We start from the raw sequence: 12,434 nt of genomic DNA, 5'->3' as shown, positions 1-12,434 counted from the left end.
GCTTCACTCGCAAAACACCGCTGATACTTTCACTAGCTTCCTTGAATAGAACGATTGGCGTTATATTTTTGCAAAAAGCAATCACGCAGCAGCATTTACGACAACGCCGATGCTTTGAATATCTTCCATATGACGCACGTTATTTTCTTCGTTAAGCTATGTCGGCAACTTCTCAGTTTCCTGCTCCTTTCATCGCACAATCATAATGGTGCCCGCCATTCCAATATGTCATCCGCAGCTGCGCTAAAGCCACCGTCCCATTTTCTGTCACCGTGCAAAGGCACAGCGTTTGCTTATTTCACCGTCTTTCCTTGTGTGTCATTGTTAGGCGGAAAAGGCACTGCCGATATTGCAATGGTTTGTTGGCTTCTGCGATAATATATGTCACCGTCGTCTCTTTTACACTTGTTATTGTTCTGTACTTTATTTTTTGCGAACGTATGCTTTGTTGGAAAATAAACGTTCTGTTTTGCGGCACCCAGTCATTTTCAGTTTTCTTATTTCTTATTCTTTGCAGTTTTTTAGCTTCCTTATTCGGGATCAACATATATTATGTAAGCAAAGAAAGCATTGCGTTAGAAACGAGGAACAAATCGCAGCTCTCTTCCTAAAAACGAAACGCTATCGAAACACTGCCTCGACGTCCCCGTATTGCGCCTGACGATCGCTGCGACTGGTAGGCTGCTTTGCCTCATATTGCTTAGAATTCCTCCCTCCATGAATACAAACGCGACTACTAGCTGTTCTACTTGCATGGACGTGAGACAAAGGTCCCAGTGGACATATTACTACCTCCCGCGCCGCACTCGTACGCAGAATGTCCTCCCGACGCAATTGCCGTGGACGCCACGACGCGCCATATCACACGTGAGCGGCTTCCGGTGTCGCGGGGTCCTCAGAGGTCGCTGTACCAATCGCCGCCACACAAACCCTTATTAATCTTCCGGCTCTCTCGTACTAACTGCGGACTTCGCGTCGCTGTATCTGCCTTTCTGAGATGCTAATGCCCCGCTATACGACACCTAACGTGTTGCCCGGTGCCAGGTCAGAGCAATTAATTATGAAATTACTTAAAATAGATTACCTAAAAGCGTCCTAAAATTGCCCTCCAACGTCAGCCCGTAGGGCTGACGTTGGAGGGTAATTTCACGCGATAATGAGCGACAGGGTGGTGCTCCCGGACCCGGGGGCTGATGCTAATGAGTGAGGACGGCAAAAACGTTCAGCTGAAGATTTTACTCTGTTTTAACGAAAATAAATTCGAAAACATGTCGCGTGAACTGCGACGTCCTCTTTGTATATTCTTTGCCTACAGTGAGACCTTTTATAACGTCTCGGTAACTGTAAATATATGTTTTCAAGGAACAATATATTATCACACGTACATACACTGTTTCGCTTTTTGACGGTGACCGTTTCTGACCAGAACTCTATTCAATAAGCAATCTGATTATTTAAGACTATTTCGCCAAAATATTTCCAAACTTCTGTCATAAAACTGTAGCAGCGAATGAGAACTTTGTATTTGCTATGTCCTTCTGTCTTGCGTTCTCTTCTTCCAGCGAGATTTCTGATAACAAATGCCTAATACTCGCATAAATCTACATTAAAAGCATATGATAATATCTAATGAATTTGTAAAAATTTGTGTCAGTGGCTTCAGGAACAATGCACAGCTTTCAGCGCTACACGCTGCAAAAAATGTTCAAGTGCTTCCCGACTGCACGTTTGCTTTTTTTTTCATATTTATCATGCAATAAAAGCCACGTTTGTTTCTGCCACCCTGCAAGCAACAAGAAGTGCGAAGCCGCATTGGTTAACATTTGGAGAAAATATTTTTCTTCGAATGCTTTATTGCACTTTGTAAGAGGTTGCTGACCACATTCACGAATGGCCATTTTTCTGCTACCGCAAATCAATTTTCCCGCAGTTAAGCAGCAGAAGCGCGAATACAAAAAAATGTGCTTCTCTTTTCTAGCATTGTTCTCGCTTCGCTGAACAAACAAGACAGTGGTACGCAGGAACAAGGGCTTGCGAGTGATCGAAGAAGGGTCGTCTCCGAAGCCAACGTTTCGACAAAAGGGGAGTTGTCTTCGTGTGGGGCTCTGTAGAAGACAAGCCCCCCCCCTGTCCAAAGATTGGCTACCGAGGCTCCCCTTGCTTCAGCCCCTATTGAGCGCTTAGCGGCAAAGTCACCCGAAGAAGGCCAACATAGCAGATGCGAAACGTCAACGTTGCTCTATAGCCTATATTTCAGACACCTGTAGTCACTTTTCGAGTTTCCAAGATCCTAAAAAACTTGGTTGCTCTAATTAGCCTTCCGCGCATAAGTTACTTGTGCTCCCCACATTTTCAATGCTAAAGCTGTACCAAGCATTTAGCTTCAGGAGTTTAGGACTACGTTGCAACGGTGCGGACAGCTCACTGGTCTACTGATCCTGTCGCCGCTCGTACATTTATAATTTGCCTGTTTTTTGCTGCTTTTAAGGCAGTAAGCGAGTGACGCGATTTCTTTGTTATTTCGTCTCATACTTTTGATGCGGTATTGTCAAGATGATGCCATTACGCACTCTCATGCTGTTTAAGAGCGCTATCGCGAGGCTGTTACAGGAGATGGCAATTACTTGCATTACGACTTGTTTAATGAAGTACAGTGTTATTGAAGAAATGTATCACATTTTCCGTATTTTATTCAATGGAAAATTGGACACTCGGGCTGACTGAGTTATCCAGCTTGTGTTGAGACTCGCAATGTATTGACGGAGCCATTCATGTAGCTCTGTAATGCTCAGTATGTCCTTGAATATCTATTTCTTTATTTATAAGTTATTTTATATCTTTCAAATAACTCGACTGATGGACTTGTGTTTATTTGTAGGAATGAATAGAATGTGCTTGCCTTTTTTTCTTATTCACTGTTTAAGCACGCGTCGAAATGTTCCTTATTTTCGGAATGTTTTACACATCACCGCGTGTTATCATCCTTCGACCAATAAACATTTTATTGTTTGTGATGAAGTCTAGGACACAGCTGTAACAAACATTTTTATTTTTATCTAAATAAATCACTCAATCAATCGGAGCTATATGCCAAATGCATGCTCTGTGGCTAAGCCTTCAGAACTTGTTCCTGTAGAAACTTTTTGTCTTCTTCCGTTCGACGAAAAGCTCACCTTTAGTGCGTGAAGCAGAGACGAAACGTAATCCCCCCGTTGTCCTTGCCAAAGCTACAGTCAAGATTGAGACCAGCTGGCGTGGAGAACGGAAATAACTGCGAGATAGCAATTGCACAACACAGAGGAAGTCACACGAGTCGGCCCAACACGCAATCGTCACGTCAGAGAGCACGGTAGGTTTTAGTTATCCCGCTCTACAGGCAGAGTCCGGGCAAAGCAGCCGAACAAGTGTTCCACGAATTAAAACTACCTGGAACCAAGCATTTTCGGCCAGAACGCTGCAACAAAGAGGTCACGTGTTGGACCGATTTCTTAAAGGGCGACAGCGAAAGGAATGACATCACGGAGAGTTGGCTTCTCATGCCTGGCTGCGTGACGTAATGCTCTCATTTAGTTTAATTCCGTCCACCATGCAAGTCGGTGTAAGTAACGCTGTGACTGATGCAAGGAGTGCAGAGGTAAAGCGGGGCCAGACCCGGTTTCCTGTAACGGCCTCTGTCTCCTCTACTTCACCCGTCGTTGTTTCGCGCTCGGCTTGGTGGGGGAACCGCGTGACGTGAGCTGAGAGTACAGCCCGGAGCGGTCCCTGCCCGCAGGCGCAAAGCCTGTGCGCCCCCGTCGGAGCGCCGGTCCCCGGCTCTCAGAAACGATCGATGTAGGCAGGCGTTGCTTGACGGAAACGCCAGCAGTGCACTCTTGTGGCCTGGCTACCGAGCGCAGGCTTCCGATCAGTGGCCCGGTTCGCGAAAGAGAAGCGGGCAGAACAGTACGGGGGAATAATGCATTTGCACGGCGTGGCGCAGACCTTGGATAAAGTTTCCGGGTGCTTAGTTTATCGTTGACCAGTTAGGGCTTCTCCGTATTTCAACTGCACTTCAATAGGTATGCAAACAACGCCTTAGCCTAGTTCGTTTGGCAATTTCTAATAATTGTTATTTTGGTACTTATAGCCAAGGACGTAAGCTGTTCGTTTATTTTATATCAAGTGATCAGACTGGCTGAAAGATAGGCCACCGAAGGGTCGGCTATTTGAAACTCTAGCAACTAAGGAATGCAGGAGAAAACGAAACAAAAGAATGCCGCAGGAAAAGCAGCGAAGGAATGCCTAGAGCGTCACTTAACTCAGGCATAGTCTGTTATTCGATGCGCATAATCAGAGTGGGCTGTATCAGCTAGACGCGAACGTCCACTCACGGCGTCCGTTAACCACAACAATATCTATGTGTAATTTCTCAACCTGCAACTGAGGCTGAGTGCCGATGGCATTCTGGTCAGCTGAATGGTTAGATCCACGGCGGTAGCGTGTTTATTTTAACGGGTGCCAACTTGAAATAAAACATCCCTTTAGCATGCAATATGCTGAATGGTGAAATTAAAACAAAATTACCGGAGCCGTGGTTCACTTTACATCAGAAAATATTACGTGTCGTCTGACAATAACCGCAATACTACCCCGATCAATATTTCTTTTCCTGGGAGCAAAAATGCATCCGAATCCTCAGTCTCCAAAGTTTGTTTACTGCCAATTTTTCATGCCATATGGGGCAGCCTTTGGCCTGATAATAAACGGCCCTTATACTATTTGCCATGTAAGTTACGCGCGTATATTGTGCTCCAGGGGCCGCATTTACAAAGGTTTTCCTTAGCGAATGCTTTGCCATTGATGGGAAACCTTCGCTAATAGGCCAGCATCAGAGTCACCTGAAGCTTTGTTTCGCGAAACATTGTAGCTTAAGAATTTTGTGAATACTGGATAATATTATTTCAGGGTTTAAGCCTCTCATCTCCGTGTAAAACAAATATGTTTTGGCGTGCAAGCTTTCCTTCATTCAGTTGCTGCCACTAGGAGCACTGGTTGCTAACAAGCTAGTACTATCGATAGCTTCTATGGTTAGTTAACACTTAACAAGGATGCTAAGAGCAGTGAATAAGTGCCGCTTTCAATAATAAAGCACCAACATTTAACGTCAACATTGCGTTGGCGTTAAAAACAGCAATTCATAAAGTATTTAACATATTCAAGTTAATTAGCGAACAGGCTTCGACACCTAGCCTACTAAAAGATCAAGTGTCTGCCCAGCTGAAAGAGCGAATAATGAAGAAAGCTTAATCGCATCACTGCAGTGCTATTTCTTAAAAAGTGCGTTTCCAATACTATAGTATATACAGGGTGTTGTATTTTAGCTGCACCAAGTTTTTAAAAATTACCTGTGGCAAATAGTACAATTCTAATCTTGATCTAAACTACTCAATGAGGCGGCCATTACTTCGAGGAGAAATCAAAGCGCCTAATTGAATTATTAACATAAATACGCCAATTACCTTTCTAATTATATAGTTACGGCACATCTTTCAATCTACGAATTATAGCCGCTGAGTTCCCAAGGCGTATCCACTTGGAACGAATTCTCAGGACTGGGCCAGTTTCGAGATATTAATTTTCAAAGTGTCCGTCGAGATTCATGGGCGTTCCCGTTAACTTTGTGCTTCAATGCATAAAACAGCGTTTTCTTCAAAAAGTTAACTGGAACGCCCATGCATTTCGTCGTACACATTGAAAATTAATATCTCCAAACTGGTTCAGCCCTGAGAATTCATTCCAAGTGGATACACCTTGCGAACACAGCGGCTATAATTCGTAGATTGGAAGATGACAGACAGTGAACTTTATTCAGGTCTTGAGGAGCGACTTCGAGACCTCCTTACGGGGACAAGCCACCGCGGGCCGCTCCCACGTGTGGCGTAAAAATTAATTAAAGGTGAATTAACGTAATTAGGTTAATTATTCAATTAGGCGTTTTGATTTCTCGTGTAATGTAATGGCCGCCTCGTTGAGTAGTTGAGATCGAGGATTATAATTGTGCTATCTGCCGCAGGCAATGTTTAACGATTTGGTGCAGCTAAAATAAAACACCCTGTATATGTATGCAGCCGGCATGGAATGAAGCTAAAGAATAACAGCGGCAGTTATTTGTAGATTTAATTGAGATGGTGAAATGATAAATTCAATCGAAATAAAAGTGCACGAAAAAACAGCTTGCCGCTGGTAGGAGCCGGGCCTGCAACCTTCGTATTACGTACCTGTGCGATGCACTACCAATCGGCCTTGGGCAGCGGCTGTTAGAATTTCAACATTCTTGGGTATTAGTGGGCGTCCCCTTGGGAGTTCTAGCCAACGCAACTCAGGCGCTTATGTGGAACAGCCAGTGCGGCGGGTGTGGAACACCCTTTTCATTGGTGGCGCCACGTAGTACAAGAACTTGATGAGCAGGCACACAGCCAATAAACCCTCTTCTTCTACCTGTACGCTTCAAATCTGACAGATTCGAGACTAACGCTATGAAATAAAGGATAAGAAGGGAGGGTGGGGATCCGAGGGGTAAATTTTTCTTATTCACAACAGTATGAAGTCAAAAGATGATGAAGGTGGGCTGTAACGAAGGCTGTGGGCCCGGCTGCCACCGAGGGAAGGTATTTTCTCGTCGGTTTGCACTTATAATTTATCATTTTTGCCAGTTTAATATAAAACTACCAATAACTTCCCCATGCTTTGCTCGGCTTCATTATCTGTCGGCATATTCTGGCTGGAACTTAACTAAAATAGGGCCCATCGATTTGCCTCCCCCCTCTTCACGGTATATATCCATACAAATATTACGCAACAAATTTATTCCGACCTATCGGTCAGTCCCCGCCGATAAATTATAATTGTATCATATACAACAATTTATTAAACTAGAGAAATTCAGTCTACTGCCACACAGATTTGAACTGATGTTCTCGCGGCAACGCCTTGGAATCGGGATGTGGTAACAACTGCTCAATATTCTTGCTTCTCAGCATTGGTAATTTGTGCAAGTAATTGCATCCTACACAAAGTGTGACAGTTGTGGCATTTGGGCATGTATTTCGGAGGCAACACGAGGCAACATTTTGAGTGTTGTGTACATTGCAAAGAAGTTGTTCTCCAGGAGGTGACACTGTCAGCCTTGAGAGCATGCTGTTTTCTTTTATTTGAGTTTGTTTCTGTCTTTTTTTCATCCGGAAAGTGGATCTGGAGTGTGAATTTCTGTCTTTAAGTCGATGCTCGGGAAAAATACATAACAGTAAGTTGTGCTGCTTCAAAACTTCAATTGTGGCCAGCAGTAGAACGTATATGATAGAAGTATAGCTTATATTCGTAGACCTTAATACACTTCCATAGTTGCCCTTTACCAACTAACGCAGATAGGGTAAGGAAGCTCAGAAATTACAGCGAAAATGTTTTGTTCTTAGTGATGTGTAGCGACAGTTATCATTGTTTTCTTTCTTGCTGCCTCGTTATTAGCGTTTAATGTAGCGCAATGTCATTGCTGCAAACAAATAAAAGATATGATTTGCAAGAGTGTTCGATAAAAAAAGAAATCCTTCAAAAAGCATTGCCCCTCTCATAAAGAGTGAACGACGGAGGGTTACCTTCAGAAAACTAACACACAAAGCTGCTACATCTTCTCCTGACCGCTCTGATAAAGCACCCTAAAAAGCTATTCAAAGCATTACACGAAGCAACAAAATAAACAGATTTAGTAACAAACGATGTCTTAATGTTTGCTGACGGCACTTGGGCAAGGACAACAAAACTGGCAATTTAAAGTGCCTGGAAATTCTTAAACTGCAGCTCTGGAAATTGAAGATCCTTGTGAAGGCTCTGTGCAGTGTTGCTTGTAGGTTCTATATATATCTTACACGACGGGACATCGCACCCAAGTATATGTGCAGTGTCGACTCGCCTTGTTTTTTAATTTCCTTTAGAAAACCATACTGTGTTGTTTTTCCAGGAACGCCGACATCGGAACGCTGCTTCACAGTTTCTTGTCCCGGTGTAATGAAAACCGGCAGGACATCGATCGTAATCTTCTAACCCGGGTCGTTCACTTCCCCGAAATGCAGCTATCGTTCCATTTACTTGTCTTGCTTGATGTTTGTTGTAGGTTCCGCACAAACTTTGCAGCTTTCTCGTTTCATGGTATGTACTTGCGCATAGAAACGCCGAACATTGCATATGTATGGAGCAGGAGCTAGAAGCCATAGGAATGCGTTGAGCTGACACAAAGTTTCACTATGATTCGATGTTTTCCTTTTGGTATGGAAATAATCCATGGAAACATTGTGAAAGCTAAGCATGTCACGAGAGGAAAATGCAACGTAAACGCAACATCAATAATACATTAAGATTTGACGTGCGCTGGGAACCAAGAACATTAAGCCGAAATAAAATTAATATAAAACGCACTAAAATGTATGCAAACATATAAGGTGTCCCTGATAAAGTAGCCAATATTTTAAAAACGAAGGAGTGTGCTAGGGGGCCCAAACCAATTCAGTGGTCTTGGGAATCGCGCTGCCTTTTCGGGCACTTTTTTTCGTTTTGCGAAGTCAATTAGTTTAGACTAATTGCCTAACTTATTTAATATGGGCTTCAACAAGAAAGTGCCCATACGAAAGTTGTAGATCACATTTAAAAATGATCGACTGAACTTTTTGCAAAGAAGTACCATTGATAGAGCTTCTTGTACTTCCCTTGAAAAAAAGCTTGCGAAATACAAAAACAAGCACGTGATAACGCCTCCATTCCAGCGCTAGCCACATTGCTGGACAAGGTCTGTCAATCGATAAGAGGCCGCTTGAATGTGGCGTGGTCAAAAGCTTTGAACTCGTTCTGATATGGCTTGCGCTTCTGAAAGCTTGTGTCTGCCAAGTTTTTCAAGTTTTATTGGATAATTTAGCAAAGTCTGTGTTTTTTGTGCGCTTGTGCTCGCCCTACTTAACCAACATCATTTCCACTCAAATCAGAAAGAGAAAAGGCGTGGTAGCCCAATAGGCAGCGTGCCCGGCTGCCAATTCGACATTATCGTTGAGCTATAGACTTCTACACAAGGCGGAGGGGCAGACTATCCTTTTCTTCGAACTATCGGCATTGTAAAACTGGGGATGCAGAGGTGGTACGTTGAGGTCGGTGCAACAGGAATAATAGAAAGAAGCTTCTTGCCGTTGTCAATGCGATAAAAAGAACAAAAGAAACAGAGAAAGCATGCACGATGATTACGGTGCAGTACGATGATGAATGTACAGAAAATAGCACAAAAAACTTTTTGTTATTACTTATATTTCACGAGCATGCTGGCGAGAAGATCTATGGCTCTACTGGGGAATTCATGAGGGCGAACTATACTAAGATTTGTGCTAAGATACTCCGATGGCTATTCACCCATGTCCCTACGCTAAACATTTTGCTCTAATTCTTACTCGCAAATTAGATGCGTACATCTCAGAGCAAATGAACTAAGTATACGCTTGAGTTTACACCTCTAGGTAAGTCTTCCTAACATTCATTTATTAGAATAAAATGTCATACGTTCGCGTAATAAGCCAGAAGAAAAGGGATTCCGAGACACTCGACCGTATTTTACTGAATCATATTGAAGAAACAGGCAATGAAACCGTCATTATGCGTTTCTTGCTAATGGCTGTTTCTAAAGAAACATTCAGCCGTTTACAATCACCTTAGCCTTCTGGCTCATTTTATAGTGCGGGCCTCAAAAAGAGGCAGTCTTGATGCTACCAGGAAGCATACGAGGATTCATTCGATAGTCGCCTGCTCCCTACGCGACGCCAGTGGTAAAAAACAATGTTCGGCATGCACCGTACTTGCTCTTAGCGGTGCTGGCTTGCACAACCAGGGATAATCTTGTACAACCACCAACACCAAATTAAGTAGGCGGAAATTTTCGTTGCCGTGGTAGCTGAATTTGTAAAGCACAGCACGTGTGATGTGGAAGATGTGAGTTCATCTCCAACCAGGGGCAACTTATCGTTTCGTCCACTTTGTTTCATTTTACGATATATTTCTATTCTGCGGTTGCACGCAACACATAATTCTGATCTGATTTCTATGTCTTCATTGTCTATTTGCTGGTGTTGCTGCAGCATACGTTCGCGTAACGCTCTTTTGTAAACTAGGCACTATCCCCTTTATAACGTTGAGATCGCGACAGAACACCCCGGGCTATAGGCATCATTGCTCGACGGCTGATGGAACAACTTTTCGCTTAAGGGCTAACGCATTCCAGCTTAGTCATACAATGCAGGAACCACAACGACCTAAGCACGAGTTTCATTGCCATATTAGAGATGAGTTACTCGCGAATGTTTTGCAACTCGTTCCAATTAATTAAATGAAATCACAGGGCCTTTGTAACAGAGAACAGAACATCACCGGCAAGCGCTCTGCATATTACCAGCAGCGATGGCTGTGTGGTTAAAGCGTTCCCTGGCTGAGCACAAGGTCGCGGTTTTCATTGCAGCCCATGGCGGCTGCATTTCGATGGGATCGCAACGCCATAAAGGCTGTGTGCTTTATTTTGTTAAACACTGAAAAAAAGCCCAGGTGGCCGACCTAACCTGCTGCTCTCCTTCAAGCAACATTGCTGCGTTTGGGCATTAAACTCAAATAATGAATGAATAAAAGAATGAATGAACCAATAATATATCTATCAATAAGTCAGTCAAACTATTCAATCACTGTGCGGAATAAACGGCATGCAAGGACTCCGGAAATGTATTTTGAGAAAAAAAAGTTCCGAGGGCAGAGCATTCTCTGCGACAGAGAGAGGAAATAAAGTGAGACGGCAGCGATGTTAACTAGAAAAGTGTCTAATTGGCTACCCTACACTGGCGTAAGAGTCCAAGTGTAGGGTAGCCAATTAGAAACTTTTTTTTCTAAAAGGAATTAGGAGGCAGAGAGGAATGCGGTGAATGTATGCACATGCGCGGACAGCCTTTCGTACAGAACGGCGCTCGCGCAAGTCAGTCGTTCTGAGACAACTCACATGGGAAATATTTAGCGCGCTAAATAGACAAGGGCGCAGTGAAGGGTGCACACGGTGAAGGGTCCTTGTCTATTGTGCGCGCTAAATATTTCACTATGAATACGTACCAACTCGCCCAACTATCACTTCCGCAACATTAAAGGGCCTTCACTGCCTTCGGGGCCGATCATAGATGGCCACGAATTCTCGCATATTGTTGCGTGAAAGTCGAGCTGTGGCTGTCACTAAAAGTGTGTGTTGGCCCATTGGCGCCCAATCCGCACATAAGTACGCCGCCATGACTCAGTGACCGAGCTAAGAAGCTCCCATGCGCTGTTCCACTTGTTCTCTGGAACCGAGTCACACCACAAATAAAAGTTTACATAATCAACGTTATTTAGTTTTCTGAAGCGCAAATAGCCATTGGGATACTTGTAATGTATTTTTAGTACCGCGTATACCTTGTGACAAGAATAAAGCCAGGAGTAAAAGAAATTCCTAGACATACAGACAAAAATAAGTACGTTGCTAAAAATTAGTGGTCGCTGTAATTTGTCCCCTACTGCACATTTTGTTTCAGTGCCCCTAACGTCTTCCTAATTTTTACGGATACCTTTTTGTACCACACAAAACGAAGAGAAGCCTTTGATTTGAGCAAGATGAGGACCTACGAAAACTGTCTTTGGTGTGCTATTTTGTTATTTCATCCAGCACAGAAGATTAATGATTCTATATGTTGGGTACTGTTCAATATGCAATAATATTTCTTGAGGGAAAATCAGACCCAATAATATTTCAATGCGGAAAACAACCATGACGGCAAATGATGGTCATCTGGACAGTTGGCATATAAAGGGTTGTGAATTGGTTGATCAAAAGTAGTTTATAACACGGTGGAATATATATATATATATATATATATATATATATATACATGGTGTCCCAGCTATTACGCAGCACGATTTAAATAAAGAGGAAAGGCGTTACGCGAAGCAAACCTTGTGCGTATTGTTTCTAGTACAGTGAAGTAGCCACCAGTAATTTTTTCGTTACTGTGATTTATTTGGGTAATTGTCATTATTTATCTAACTCGAGAAGTACTATCCTAGTTAAAGTGACAATGAGAAGATTGTAGCGCAACATGAAAAGCTGCCTATACAGCTTTCTGTTGCTCAATACCTGCTGCATAAATGTGTTTTTCCGGGTGTGAAAGACGCCTGCGAATACACGCAAAATGCCTCGAGCGGCCAGTCGCGCGGCAATTCGCGGGCTTCATTAACGCTCGGAAAAATACATTTATGTAGCAGGTATTGAGCAACAGAAAGCTGTATCGGGAGTTATTCAAGTTGCTCTACAATATTCTCATTGACACTTTGATAATTAGGACAGTACTTCTCGAGTTAGATAATTA

This window comes from Dermacentor silvarum, chromosome 7, assembly GCF_013339745.2.
Source record: "Dermacentor silvarum isolate Dsil-2018 chromosome 7, BIME_Dsil_1.4, whole genome shotgun sequence".
Lineage (NCBI taxonomy): Eukaryota > Metazoa > Arthropoda > Arachnida > Ixodida > Ixodidae > Dermacentor > Dermacentor silvarum.
Note: the sequence above shows the minus strand (reverse complement) of the source record.